The following is a 14,074-nucleotide window of genomic DNA, read 5'->3' as shown; positions in this document are numbered from 1 at the left end:
ATAGTCACAGAGAGAGAGAGAGAGGCAGAGACACAGGCAGAGGGAGAAGCAGGCTCCATGCACTGGGAGCCTGATATGGGATTCGATCCCAGGTCTCCAGGATCACGCCCTGGGCCAAAGGCAGGCGCCAAACCGCTGCGCCACCCAGGGATCCCGAAATAAAACTTTCATTCTTTGTGGATTACATACTATATAGAGAGAAAATCTTGAAGACTCTATGAAAAAGCTGCTAGAACTTTTGATTTTAGTAAATAACTGATTTTAGTAAAATCACAGAATACAAAATCAATACACTGAAATCTGTAGCATTTCTATACACTAATAATGAAGCAACAGAAAGAGAAATTAATAAAACAGTCCCATTTCACAATTGCAGCAAAACAATAAGATACTTAAGAATAAACCTAACCAGGGTTAAAAAAAAAAAAAAAAACTATACTCTGAAAACTATAAAACATTGATGAAAAAAATTGAAGACCCTGAATAGCCAAAGCAACTTTGAAAAAGACAAGCAAAGCTGGAGGCATCACAATTCTGGACTTCAAGTTATATTACAAAACTATAGTGATCAAAACAGTATGGTACCGGCACAAAACAGTATGGTACCAGTCAATAGAATAGATTAGAAAACCCAGAAATGAACCCACAACTATATGGTAAATTTCTGTCTTTAAATACATATATTTTTAAATTTTCTATGAGATAAAACATAAAACATTTTGGTTGCATATCAAAGTTTGAGGATGGTCTTGAAGAAAAGCAGTTGGGCAAGTGTATGATGGGCAATCTAAACTGAATGTTTTATTCACAGAACAACATTCTTACTCAAGAATGTTGAATTTGAATAACCAAATTGTGATTATTCAAACTTAGGTTTTTGATAGAGATGGTCTTGAAAATGAACAAAATTGGCCACTTCAAAGAAAATTATGGGTAGTAGTTTTTGTTAGTGATAAGTTTAGTTTTCAAGCAAAAAGATTGGAAAAGCTGTATCTGCTGTTGTGAGGTCTGGTATCTTCTCAGTAGCTAAAGACTTGTGATGAGAAAAGTGGTGATATCAATAAGCGTGATGATTAAAATATTGTATAATAAAAAATAATATTTGGAGCTCTGAATCACTACATCAATCATATAATATTTTTTTATATGACCAATGTGGTCATGCTGCTACAAAATGATTTAATATGAAAGAAGAAGCATTAATATTGTAATAAATTAATGTGGAAGCAGACAGGAGAATCAGTTCTTTTACTAAACCAGACATTGGAGATTAGCATAAGCAAGAAACAATGCCTCTTTCTCCATATGGAAATATAGAAAATCTTTATCATTAAAAAATGTGCTGTTTATATTAACAGGTTAACAGGCTTATGTTAATGGCTTTTTTCAGGTGTAATGAACTCAGGCTCACAAAGGAAACCACATCTAGCCTGCCTGCTATTTTGTTGTTAAGATTGTAAGATTTTGTATTAAGATTTTATTTATTTGAGAGTGAGCGGGGTGGGGGCAGAGTTGGCGCACAGAGAGAAGGAAGAAAATCTCAAGTAGACTCCCTGCTGAGCACAGAGGCAGACATGGGCCCAATCTTAAGACCCTATGATCATGACCTGAGTCAAAACCAGTAGTCGGACATTTAACCAACTGAGCCCCCCAGCCACCCCTGCCTCCTCTTTTCCTTAATAAAGTTCTCCCTGGATTAGACTCAAACCTTTTGGTTTACATTTTATTTATGGCTGTTTTTACACTACAGCAGCAAAATTGAGTAGAACAGAGAACAGTGGACAACAATAGAACTGACATGCAAGAGGGACTTCATGGTCCACAAAGTTTAAATATTACTATCTGTCCCATCACAGAAAAAGTGTGCTATTCCCTGAGATTATTATCTTTCAGTAAAATTAACACACATTTTTAAAAAGTTGTTTTATTTTCCAAGATTGTAAATGTCATGGGAGATAGTCTCACATAAATAAAAGTTCTTTGCTGTTCCCGGTAATTTTTAAGAGCATGAAAGGATCCTGGGACCACAAAGCTTGGGTGAGAACCAATGCCCTAAACAAGCAGAGTAAATCTTTTCTTTCTGGAAAACAAATTCTCAATAGCCATCAGTTTCCTCTCTAAAACTAATTCTCAGTCCTGAGACTGACAGTTCCTTGACAAAGGCTCCTCTCTGGATAATATACCTCCTTTTATAAGTTCTGAAAATCCCTTTTCTTATCTCTTTGTGTCTTAGGGTGGTGACAGTGTTTCTCTTACTTGCTCCAAGTTCCTACACTATTCCCTGTGGTTCCTCCAAACTCCACCCACATCTTTGTTACTAACCCTTTTGGTAAAAATATCTCCTTCAGTTATCCTAATTTGAGTGTTCCACATATATTTCTTTCAGGACCCAACTAAGTAACCATATTCTTGTTATCTCATGAAATCCACCCAGTTTTTTTTTTTTTTTTTTTTTTTTGCTCCCTTTAGTTCTTATTTTACAGAAATGGAAAATAAGATACACGAAGATTAATAATCTCTAGGACATTGAGTTAGTACGTGAAGCCTGGGTTATAATGAAGACAGAATCAATGCAGAGGTTAGGCAAACAGCCTCCAAATAACTGTCATTCTATTAAACAGAAATTTTACTTATGTAGATATTATCCATATTATTATCCTGAGAAATAAATAATTAATTGCATTCCTTGTGGCCACAGTATTAACACCAACAACATACGTCAACAACTTAATACCATATTTTTTGCTATACGGCCTACTTAGTGTTATGGCTTTACATTTTCCATGTATCACTGGTAGTATAATACAGCAAGAAAAAAAGAGCCACCGAACAGTAAGTTACTTCAACATGAAGTATGGCATCTTCAGTAACAAAATATCTATCTTTGTGGTCTGATATGGCACTGAAGGTTTATTGCAAGGCCTGGATGTGAACTTTCCTACTTCCTGTATTATTTTGGCTTCTACTCACAGCATTTGCATGCTGCATCAAAGCATATTTTATCCCATCAGTGTTTTGGTTTTTTATAAGTATATCTAGCCTTACTCTATAGGGTGAAGGGAAAGATGAACAACTTATTGATTTGTAAAATGCAAGGGTTAGTGTCCCTACTGCACTGGCAAATGAAAACTCTTGAGCTGATTAAATGCTTCACCATAAACCAAAAGACCCATTTATCATTTTAACTGGCAAGTCTTGCACTATATCAGAAGTACGTGTGCTTCTGGCAGCTCAAGAGGAAGCAGTGTAGTTGTGGGGAGATCTCTGTGCTTTCTCCTGTCAGCATCATGACTTCCCTCTTTCCCATTACACTTTTAGTCACAATCATTTTAAAGCATAAATTCTAACACCTGAATTCCTACAAAAAAAATGTTATATTCCCATAATCATTCTTCATATCCTCAATTTAACTCAGAACAATTTTAAACATAGGGCTAGAAGGTTGCCTTTCAGCGGCTGTGATTTCAAGGGTACTAAAATAGCTCCTTATTCATTCCTCCCACATTCCTCACCTGACAGTTTTCTGAGTATTTCATTCTCTAACCATAAGGCAAAGCCTTTCCTCCCACATCCTCAGCTAAGGCTAAAAATGCAAACTCCCAAGAGAGGAAACACTATAAATTAAATTCATACTTAGGTGTCAATGACTAATATAAAACTATTTCCCAGGGAGTAGGTTTTGACATGAGGCAAGTTCAAAGGGAATACACCAAAAAAGGGTGGAAAGTAGGGGGCCAAAAAGCAAATAAAAATCTCATGGGAAGGGATGTGTAGGGCCACCTCCACATCATGATATGGCACAGTATTCTTCCAAAACTTGCCTAGTGGAAAAAAGACTTAGGATACATTTTGTTAAATTCCCAGACTCCTGGCCTCAATCCAGAAATATCAAACCAGAATTTCTAAAATAGAGGCCTGAGAAATTTTTGTTGTATAGAAGAGAGGAGTTTGTTTGTTTGTTTTAATCAAGTCATGTTTTGAAACATTGAGATAGTGAAAATGATGGGAAATGTGACTGCACCTTGCAAGGTAGTCCTCATGTTGCTTAATCTCTCTTTGCCTAAACTTTTTTTTTTTTAGTAAAAAGTACTGATAATGATCCTTAATACACATAGTTGTGAGAATTCAGTGGAGTCATTTACATTAAGTAGCCAGGAAATCATCAAGCATCTCATGGAAGGATCCCCTATCCCCTTCCTTTACCTCTGTCATAGTTCTGTCCCAGATTAGCACTGCCAGGCCTGTTCTCCCAGTTCTACTGAAGATTAGGCACTCACAGAGAGTCTCTAAAGCTTTAAAATACCTAAAGTGCTCTTTATTTACTTGCTATTTGAGAGGGAGAGAGTATCTAAGCGTCATCATCTATATGATTATAACACAGTCCCACTGGCTTCAATCTGTCATTTACTTTTTTACATTTTTTCCATCTTATTTTACAATATGAGGAAGCTTGGACTAACAGCATATGAGATTCATGTTACTTAAAATTGTTTGGCTCTTTCAAGGTAGATTTAGTCTATCACTTCTCTTTGTATTTTCTTTTGAAATATTAAATGAAAGCCTAAGAAAATAACACAAAAATCTAATATAGATAAATATTAAATATTTGCCTTATATGACTTAAGAAAAGTCTAGTACAGCCAAAAAAGAAACTCTGTAGCTCTAGGCTTAGAAGCAGCCCTTATCCTGGCCCTGATGATAAAAGAAGGCATGTTTTTGAAACTTTGCTTGCTTACACAAAGTAGGCATTTGGTAAATGCTATTGATAGATCAAACAGAAATGGATACGAATCAGTCTATCAGAATTACCCATTTTCGTGAGCAATGCCACTTGACCACGTAATATATTTAGCTACTTGCAGCTTTTTCCTTAGCAGATTTTAAGCTCCTTGAAAGTATAAATGATTCATCTTTGTTATCATGTATGACAGCATTTTATTCATAGCTGATGCTCAGAAAGCTTTGTTGAATGGGCTCAAAGTGGCTTACATAAATTTATTTATTGTTTCTCTTACTAGTTTTTATAAACTGTGCATTGTATTATTTTTTAATTTAATTTAATTTTATTATTTATTCATGAGTGACACACACACACAGAGAGAGAGAGAGAAGCAGAGACACAGGCAGAGGGAGAAGCAGGCTCCACGCAGGGAGCCCGATGTGGGATGGGACCCCAGGACCATGCCCTGAGACAAAGGCAGGCACTAAACCATTGAGCCACCCAGGGATCCCCTGTATTATTTTTATTTAACACTTCACTGTAATTCGACAAATACTTTTACTTTGCCATAACTTTTTGTTTGCTTCCCAACTACAAGCAGAAGCTGTTGAGATGCTCTGTGTATTATACAAATTTCCAAATTAAAAGTACAATATGTCAGATCGGCCCCCTATTGGGAAGGAATGAAACAGGTGACATCATCAGGCTTCTAATATCTATTCAGGTGTGATACTAATTTCATGATGATACAAAACAGTGAGATAGAGAACTGGAGAGATTTTAGATGCTCCCTTTGTAGTTGGGAAATGGAGGAAATAAGTATGTATGCCTACAACATTTCATACTCTTAAATAGGTGTTTATACATATATTATGATGTTGCACCTTTACCTCGGATCTAAGAGGTAAACATTATTATCCTCAAGAAGCAACAGGTGTCGATGAGGATGTGGAGAAAAAGGAACCCTTGTGTACTACTGGTGGGAATGCAAACTGGTGCAGCCACTGTAGAAAATATTGTGGAGGTTCTTCAGAGAGTTAAAAATAGAATTACCATATGATCCAGCAATTTCACTAGTGGATATTTACCCAAAGAATACAAAAACACTAATTCAAAGGGATATATGCACCCCCCTGTTTATTTTAGAAGTATTTACAATAGCCAAATTATGGGAGCAGCTCAAGTGTCCATCAATAGATGAATGGAAAAGAAGTGGCATATATATACCATGGAATGTTATTCAGCCATAAAAAAGAATGAAATCTTGCTATTTGCAACAACATGGATGGAGCTAAAGAGTATAATGCTAAGCAAAATAAGTCAATCAGAGAAAGACAAATACTTATATGATTTCACTCATCTGTGAAATTTAAGAAATAAGACAAATGAGCAAAGGAAAAAAAAGAGACACATACACACACACAAACCAAGAAACAGACTCTTAACTATAGAGAACAAACTAATGGTTACCAGAGGGGACGTGAGTGAAGTGATGGGTGAAATAAATGATGGGGATTAAGGAGCACACTTGTCATCATGAGCACAGCGTGATGAACAGAATTGTTGAATCTACTATATTGTGTACCTGAAGCTAATATAAAACTGTATGTTAACTGTTCACGAATTAATATAAAAACTTTAATAAATAAGTGGGAAAATTAATTATCCTCATTTTGCGTAAAGGAAAACAGGGGATCAGGGAAGTAACTCATATCAAATTACCTAGTTAACACTACAGTTGGGATTGGACACTAGATCTGCCCTCTTCCAAAAACAACTCTTTCACCGCAGGACACAAAATTTCAGTACCAATTAAAATCACAGTGGAGGCAATGCTTGTTCTTCAGTTATTCCTCCAAGGCTGTCTATTCCTAATTCTTGTTATTTTCATAAGCAGTCCAGTCCACATATCTAAGAGTTTAGCACTTTTTTTTATGATTTTATTTATTTATTTATTTATTTATTTATTTATTTATTTGAGAGAGAGAGAGCAAGCAGTGGAGAGATGCAGAGGAAGAGGAGGAAGCAGACTCCCTGCTTAGCAGAAAGCCCTAAGGCTCCATCCCAGGACCCTGAGATCATGACCTGAGCTGAAGGCAGACAGACACTTAACTGACTGAGCCACCCAGGAGCCCCACTCTTTTCTCTTTATAACCTTCCTCTTATCTGTTCTTTGCCTTTTGAAAAGCATCATTACCAAGTCTTTAAAATACATATTTTCCTTTCTTTTCTCTTTGCCCTTATTTTCCTATCCTTGTTTTGCCTAGTTAGAATTCACTGAGTGGGTACCTGAGTATTACCTATTTTTCAATATTTTAAATCCAATGTGCTTAATTTGCTTTAGGCAACATTGCATTGTTGAGAAACATGTCCACGACAGTAAATGAAAAGATGTTATATAGAATTGCTTTTGGTTCATTTTTTTTTCTCCTATTTCAATTTAGTCTATTTATCTTTGAGGACAGCATTGCTTCTTTGTGATTTCATCAGTTCTTTGAAATTGAATCAACTTGTGATCCAAATGTGAATTGCTGGACTAATAGCCCATTTAGTCAGTAATATAGTTAATTTTGGCATTGAAATAGATTTCAAATATCAGAAATAGGCATTTCTGCTGTTGGAGAAATAAGTAGCATGGGACACTTTCCTGCTAGTAATAAAGCTCAAGATATACTGCCAGTAGGATCTGGTTGTAGAGTGGGGACAGAATACTGACCTTTGGAGTTAACACAAGGTAAATTAGAAATGTTGTCATGTAAAAAAATAAAGTAGAATCATAATGTATAATACAGTCAGAACTCTACTAGCGGTATGTTTGTAGTGATAGTAGGTAAGCGTAGTATTGGGATGAGGGTGATTGTTTTAACAGATTTTGCTTATTTTAAGAATTTTGTTTCTAATGTTTCTTTCAATTTGGCTTTTTTGCAAATAGTTTCTATAACAGTAGCTGGATAACTTTTTTTTATCACAACAGTTTATAAAGATAACAAAGCTGAGTTGAGAATGATAAGAAAATAATTCCTTATGCCATAGTATTTTATATGCTATCGACCATAGTCATCTTATGCAATAAAATAAAGTATATTCACTCAGCTTCAAAATTTTCAGTTCTTCTTTGGTAATGACACTTAAACCATTGTGCTGAAGAAATAAGCTCCATGAAGGGTACAAAGGGGTTCCTTCTTGCGAGGTCCAGTGTGGTTTCTATGCCATAGGATCCTCCCTGCTTCTAAGTCATTTTGGTGAGCGGTGATAGGTCTTCATGTTTGTTTATATGCTGAAGTTTTCTGCCTTTTTAATCAAAGGGTTTCATTACTACAATGTATCAATCAGCTACATTCTTGTTTTTGGAGCCTAATTTTTTGTTCCCAACACCTGTTAGACTCAGTTTCTTTGTTAGAATTATCATTTTTAGGGATATTGAAGGAGTTTTTAAACTTTTTTTTTTTTTTTTTTTTTTTTTTTTGGTGAGAGGAAACAAGCTCCTGATTTATTTTTTTTTTCAAGCTCCTGATTTAAACCAGATTTGAAAATATATCTTCCATAGTATTAATACTGTAATACTTCCCTATAGTATCATTGAGCATCACTTGGAAATATAATATGTTGGAATTTCTTATTTATCACTTACTATGTAAGTTAACTCAGGTTTATCTGTGAATATGACACTGTGAGGAGAGAGTAACTTGACCCAACTAGATCTTCTGATTTCAGGAATATGATTTTTAATGGCATTGTATTTCATATGGCAAAAATATTTTTCATGGATTTATTTTTGAACTCTGTGCTCATAAGACCATGAAGAATATGCCATTAAACATCTTTGTCTAAACCTATCTAGAAGTTTCTTCCAAAATATGCCTCAATATTCCATGCTATTAAACTTATATAAAATATTGGTGACAAATGGAACAGGAGAAAATAAATGGTAAGATCTTTAATTTTCAGTTAAGCTTATGAACAGCTATAGCAGGGAGGAATCTAGACTGGAATAAGTTCCAGATGTGGTGCCTATGTCAACAAAACCCTTTGAAGAGTTAGTGGCAAGTGAAATCCCAGCACTCAGAGACTGAACACTTTTAATTACTAATAAAACAGTTGACAGATTCTAAGATTTTGACCAACTGAGGTTGCTATTATTTTTTGCAATTTAGTTTGAGCAATAAATACAATTAAGAAATTCAAAATTGGCCAGAAAACAGAGAATGGAAAATTGTTAGAGTTTAAGGAATTTAAAAAATTATCTAATGAAGTAAATAATTTTAAAAATAATTATAGAAATATAGAAAATATGTTATTTCACTATATGAAACTATAACTCAGTGTTGAGGGAGGCCTAGAATCCTGCCATTTCAGTGGTGAGGATTAGGTGCTCTAGATTCATTGTACATTGATAACAGATATAATAAAATTAATTATAATCCTAAAATAATATTTTACTTCTTGATTTACTTATCTATACTGTAAATATTTCAGAATGAAGTAATATAGCAAGATATACTAATTTATCCTCATCGATCTTGTCTTTGTTTTTGTTTTGTTTTGTTTTGTTTGATCTTGTCTTTGTATATAGTTTTTATTTTGAGCATCTCAGTTGTTTCATGTATCATGGACCTGGATATGATTAATTTGCCCCAAAACCCTAAAAGTTTAATATTTATTAACTATTTTTGCTTTGTATAGAATATTACATAGAATAGGCATTTTCGATTTTATAACATTGATAACCTCAGTTTTTACTTTCCTATTCATTCTGTAATATAAAAAAAATCACATAGTTTAACAATAAGCTAAGGGGAGAGGATAAGCATTCAACAACATAGATGGGTCACTGGAAACTGCGCCTTTATTCTTTTTTTGTTCCTTGTGTTGCAGTTAACACTATAAATATATATACATATATATATATATGTATATATATTTCATTAAATGGTTACAGGCTTATATGGCCTAGTTTTGTATAAAAGTATCACACAAGGTGGACAGATGGCTTAAAGTGTCTCTATACAGAATCAGTATTGTGCTAATGAAGTAAGCAAAAGCAACTGTAAGGAAAAGAAAAAGCATATGGGCATTTTTCTTACTCCTTGAGAGTGGCATCAAACAATGATATTTTAATCATCTCTAAAAGAAGTGGGTCCCAAAAACCAACATTAAAAAAAGACTTTACATATGAATTAACTTCCCTGTTCATTAGCAAAGAACCTTACCACAAGTGTGTAACTTGCCTTAGAATACTAGATACTAAAAGGAAGAAGCCAGAAGGTTTAACAAAACAGCAAAACATTATTATTTAGTTGAACTTTTTTTCATTCTTTATTAATACAAACTTTGAAAGGTTTACATTGTATATAATTGTATAACAATATGTGTGTATATACGGGTACCCACACTGAGGGAATGGTCAAATGACTTACTAATAGAAGCACTTGATCAAAAATATTTGAATACCACAGCCAAAGCCAGAGTGATGTTTCTAAAACACCATTTTGATTATATCATTCTTTTGCTTAAAATCTTTACAGGTTTATCCTTCTTTTTTTTTTTTTTTTCAGGATGAAATCCAAACTCCTTGCCATAGCATTTGAATCACATTTTGTGGCATGCCATGCTTTCTTCTCTATATCTTTCACTTCACACACTACATATTGCATATTTTCTCATCTTTGCACATCATCTCCCCATGCCAGCCATATATATTTTCTACCCTTTATAAGTACCAAGTTTCTCTAGAAGCTTCCATACTTGACTCTTGTGATCTATGTATTTGCTTAGTTAGTTAAGTCAGTGGAAGCAGATGGGCTTGGTACAGTAAAGAAATTTGCTTGCTGTGCCATGTCAGCATAAAATTGGCAATAAAACTAAGTGAAGGGAGGCTAAAAGAATTTCTACTGAACTTCCAGTTCCCTTTGCTTTGCATGCCATGTTCTCTTCATCCAGTGATACTATATTCTTCTCTTCTTTTCAACAAGTTAGTTCCTATCTCATTTTCAAATTTCAACCTGCATGTCACTTTTTCAGGAAGCTGCTGGATGTCCCCATGACTTCTCATATGTGTTCTGGTGCCACCTTCTTTATCGTTATCATGACGCTTGTCTTCCACTGAGGCTGTGATCTTCTTTCAGTCTTTACATGTCTTATTCACAATGCTATCTCTAGAGCTAACACAGTCAGTGCCTTAAATGGAGTTAGAAGATCAATTAATATTTATTAGATGAATGAACATAAAGCTAGCCTTAAGACTAAAAGATGGCAAAAATGAGAATTCAGGGATACTTTTCTCTGCAACCCCCTTCTTTTTTATTTTATTTTATTTTTTTTAATTTTTATTTATTTATGATAGGCACACAGTGAGAGAGAGAGAGAGGCAGAGACATAGGCAGAGGGAGAAGCAGGCTCCATGCACCGGGAGCCCGAAGTGGGATTCGATTCTGGGTCTCCAGGATCGCACCCTGGGCCAAAGGCAGGTGCTAAACCACTGCGCCACCCAGGGAGCCCTGTAACCCCCCTCTTTTTCAAAAGTCCTTCCCCTTTCCAAGCACCCCCTTTTTCTGCCTTGTAACTTCTCTTGTCCACCAGATGTATATTCAAGTCTAACTCCAATTCAGAGGCCAACCAGTCCCCTGAGATTACTTACTGTTAATAAAAGGAGGACATCTTTGAGTTGTTATTTGATAAAAAATAACTTACACAGCATTTTGTTTGCATAGCACTTCATGTGCATTAAATGTCAGGAGGAATGCATATACCTAATAGTACGGTGACAGATTCTAAGGCTGATGTTTCTGGACATGTGGCCTTTTCTGAGGCTCCTGCTGGAAGATGTTCAGTGATTACTCACAAGCCAATGCCTTGTGAGTAACCTGTGCATTTTGAGAATGAGTTTGTCTATATTAGGGCAATGATACTAAAATAACCTTTCACATTTGTAAGGCACTTCACGTTAGGTTTTCTCAGCAAATGTCTCAGAAATACCAATGATACCTCTTTCAAATAGGCTATAAAGGTTCTCATTTGACTACCTTCCTGCACACATACACACACACACACACTTTAAAGTTGAAAGAAATGAGGATTAAAATTTAAGTCCTTTGACTATGTCCACAAAAACATGAAGAGCTAATCCCATGCTCTTCTTGCTTCTTAGTCCAGGGTTTATTTCCATGCATCAAACAAGTCATGGTTCTTTTCTCTTCTGAAACAGCAGGTTATATAACTAATACTTTTTTTGTGGGTTTTTTTTTGTTTTGTTTTGCATCCCATCCACTACGCACACACACATACTCTATTAGGAAACTAGAGCCATACCCAGAACAGCTGATGTGAATCACTGCTCTATAATTGCAGAGAAAATGTTTTGTTGATTAGGGGGAGGCAGCAGTTTCTTCACACTGCTCTGTCCACACTTAGATGTTATACCACATTGAGAGTGAAAGCCTTGATCTGTAGAAGAATAAGTGCCCGATTTCTAATTTGTGACAGTCCAAACAAGAACAGACTGTGACATAAACATCCATTAGAAACTCCTTTTACATCGTAATCAGGCCAGAAAACTGCACAGAAGTTGTGAAGACATTAGTAGAGTTCTCCATTTGCAATTTCAGAGGGAATGCAAACAGAGTGGCAAAACCCACAATTTAGCATCTTCCACAGAAGGAAATATCTACAGTTCTTTTTCATCAACTGAATCATACTAGCTCTGTTGACTAAAACTCACCATTATATTAATCATGTTTTAAAATAAAAGTTGTCATATATGTAAATACATCAACCCAGGCACTGCCCTCTTCATTTTGCATATAAATGATGAATTATCTAACTCTGTGCATTGGCATTTCACTAGTAAGAAATCAAGACATAGACAGGTTGGTCATTCATATGTTGCTATGAAGTAGTAAAAATTCAGACCCAAATCTTTTCTTTTTTTTAATATTTTAAGTAATCGCTATACCCAACATGGGGCTCAAACTCACAACCATGAGACCATGAGTCGCATACTCCACCAACTGGGCCAGAAGCCCCCAAGCCCAAATCTTCTGACATCCAAGTCCATTCCCTCAAGCACATTTATATATTATGTTTTATGTACAGTAGGATGATAAATCTGATTGCAACAGTGAGAATTAGCCCTATTGAAAACTGTAGGGGGCACTTGGGTGGCTCAGTCTGTTAATCATCTACCTTCAGCTCTGGTCATGGTCCCAGGGTCCTGGGATCAAGCCCTGTGTCAGGCTCCCTGATTGGCAGGAAGCCTGCTTCTCCCCCTTGCTCTGCCATTCTGCCTGCTTGTGCTCTCTGGTTCTCTCTGTCAAATACATATATTTTTTTAAATCTTAAAAAAAAAAACCCTTTGGTTAATGGATTTGTTTACTCTCACCTAAAAATAATTTTAGGAGGCATCTCTTTTCTCAAAGTATTCCAACCTGTGAATAGACTTCATGATGTAAAGCATGTACCATAAAGGGTAAACAATTTTCTTTTGGTCTGACAGTAGATTTTCTACAATGAGGCTGGCCCTGCCTATCCACAGCTATTTTCCCTGCCAATTGCCCTTGGGTATCCAAGCCCTTTGTCCTGAAAAATTCATCTTTCAGATTTTATTCAACCCTAGGCTATGTGAGTAGAAGTAGCATATACCTTCAAAGGACCCACTCCAACTTTCCGGTGCAAAATATATTTTCTTTTCCTAATTTATTCTTCCTCCATCATCCTGAACAGCTTAGCACTTTCTGATCACTAGTCTATTCTGTAATGGTACTTTCATCACTCTGGTTCCAGACTTCTGTGTTAAGATTTCTGTCCAGCCCTGATCTTTTGCAATTCTGATCACTAATTAATATATCTTCTGCAATTCCTAGGTTTTATTTTCTCCTTGCTTCTATTTATCTATGCTTTTATACTGATGATACAAACCCAATGTAAAATCAGAGAAAAGAGAAAGATATTTGAAGGCAAAATAGTATGAAGAAAATAATGTAGTGAAAGATGTTCAGGTTAGCAAAAGAAAGATTTTGTTTGTTCTGTTTGCTTGTTCTTGTCTGGTAGATATTTTATATTAAAAGTGTTAATGTAACTAAAATTCTTTCTAAGAAAGATCTATATCTGTTTGGAGAATAGATCGAGGAGACACAGAATCATGAAGTCTTGTGTTGCTCTTATAGGCTGGAGGCAGGATCAAGGAAAGGTTGGAGGTAATGAAAGAAAGAAAGAATTATGGGATTATAGGGGACAAAAGAGAGACAAGCGATAATAACTCATGGATTTCCTTCTGAGATAATTCAGTGGGAACAGCAAAAAAGGTGTTGTGTACATTCTCCTAGACTCTATCTGCATCTGTAATTGCAAAATAGTACA

Source organism: Canis lupus, chromosome 23 (genome assembly GCF_048164855.1).
Source record: "Canis lupus baileyi chromosome 23, mCanLup2.hap1, whole genome shotgun sequence".
Taxonomy (NCBI): domain Eukaryota; kingdom Metazoa; phylum Chordata; class Mammalia; order Carnivora; family Canidae; genus Canis; species Canis lupus.
The sequence above is the reverse complement of the archived record's forward strand: the minus strand, read 5'-3'. Positions refer to the sequence as shown.